We start from the raw sequence: 2,249 nt of genomic DNA on the forward strand, positions 1-2,249 counted from the left end.
CCTCCCCCTAAGGACGTTTATGCACAGGAGGGGGTTGTGCAGATACATACACTGCCAAAATTACATTGTGGAGGAGAACAGATCTCTGCATGAACTCTGGTATTGACCATTGGGCAGGGGCATAACTAGAAACCACCGGGCCCCCCATCTTCAACAGCTAGTCTGTGCCATCAGTGCCCCAACACAACTGGTCTGTCCCCCCCCCATAAATTATGCACACTTACTCATACTTACTAACATGTACTCAAGTGCGCATGCATGCTCACTCACGGACGCACTCACTCAAGTACTCATGCATGCTCACACACACACTCAAGTACACATGCATGCTCTCTCACACACACACAAAGTACACATGCATGCTCTCACACACAAACACAAGTTCCCATGCATGCTCACACACATCCATTGTCATGTACCTACCTCTCGTTGACGCCACACCTCCATGGCACGCACTAGGAGGGGCGGCATGGTCACGACGCGGGATGCCGTTTCTTATCCTGGCGACAGTGGTCTTCCTTCACCCCCAGTTATTCACTCCCTGCGCCTGTACATGTACGGGCTCAAAATTGTTTTCAATGAGTTTAAGGACCGCCCATTGTCCTTAAGGGGTTAACAGAGGAGGCGCAGCTGTTTACAGAGGAGGCGGTGCTTCCGTGTGCCTTAAAGAAGCCGCTTCCCTTAACCCCATTCATTGCCAGAACAGGCAGGGGTCAGTGTTTCTCCATTAACCCCTCCGTTGCTGGAGGTTTAGCAACGGGGGAGGTGCCTGCCAGTCCTATAAAAGCCCCTGGAACCATGATGGCGGTGCTCAGAGCTGCTTAGTAGCATTCTGTGTCGTCCTGCTGCTGTTATCCTGTGCTTGTGAACCCTGCTTCTTGACCCAGTTTGTACCCCGTCTTCTGCCTTTTGTCTGCTGCCTGCCTTGGACCCTCATCTGAATTACTTCTTGCCAGCCACCTGCCTGTGACCCTTGGAGCCTGACCCAGATTGCTCTTGTCTGCTGCCTGCCCTTGAACCCTGGACTGTGACTTGGATTACTTATATTTGCTGTTTAACCTATTACCATTTGAGCTGGTTCCTGTTCTCAGTTTCACCACATTGTGGTGCCTCCTTCATTGTCTCCAAGCTCTCTCCTGCATAGTGAGTTCCTACTCATGATACCTTCCCAGGTTGTTACATCCATCTCTGTATATACATACATACATACATATACAAACATACATATTTATATATATATATACATACACAAACACATATATCCTGCCCCCACTTACCCCTAGAGGGGGAGGGTTCCCTACTCCTTTCCTGACCCACTTGCTTCTTCAAGTCTTTCATTTACTCCACCTTGTCCCAAGGCCTAAGATCAAGTTAATACCTATAGAAAGGGGAAAAAATGTTCTTCTGGCCTTTAGGCTGAAATCACCTATGTCTGTGAGGCCAAAAAAGCATGTTTTCTTTTTTGTTTTTAGCACACTAGCACTTCATGCACCTCTGGACTTTTCAGGCACTTTTGTTTTTACTAGCTTCAGGCTTTTTAGGCTAGTTGGTAGAATAGGATTTTTTATGACACCTATCAAAAGAAGCTTGTGTCTTTGGCACATTTTGTTTTTTACACTTTGAACTTTTTTGTGTTTTTGCACGGGGCACATTTTTTTATTTCTTAATCACCAAACATAGCTATTATGGGTCCCCTGGAAATTAGATTTTCTTTGTGAAGATGATTTGGACCAGAGCTTTCACTGTCTCATAGGTGCTCACATGATCTTAGCAAATAGACTCAAGGAAATGACATTATTCAAGTAAATAAAATCAGTTTGAAAGTCAATCATCGTTCTTTTAACCTGGAAGAAACGCATGACTGCTTTGGCTGTAGACAACTATGTTTGAAACTAACAGAGGTCACTGTTTTTAGAAGTGTTGCTGCAGCATTTCTACATTTCAAACCAATAGATGGTGCTGTATAACTAATGAAAATCAAAGAACAAGTTACTGCATATTATGAGAAGCTGCAAAGTGAAATAACATTTTCCACTGATTGTAACATTCTGTTTAATAGATATTTTTAAAATATGCTACTATTTTTAATTCATGTAACAACTAGCTAATTGTTTGTTAATAGAATATTTGTCAATATTACCATGATCAGTGGTAATGCTATTGTATATTGTTTCTCAGATCTCTAAGGAGCTCATCAAGGGTTAAAGTAGACAACAGTTCTTTATGTCTTCTTTACAATCTTTTTCTTA

The sequence above is a fragment of the Sceloporus occidentalis genome, unplaced genomic scaffold (assembly GCF_023333645.1).
Source record: "Sceloporus occidentalis isolate IW3139 unplaced genomic scaffold, rSceOcc1.0.p SCAF_100, whole genome shotgun sequence".
Taxonomy (NCBI): Eukaryota; Metazoa; Chordata; class Lepidosauria; order Squamata; family Phrynosomatidae; genus Sceloporus; species Sceloporus occidentalis.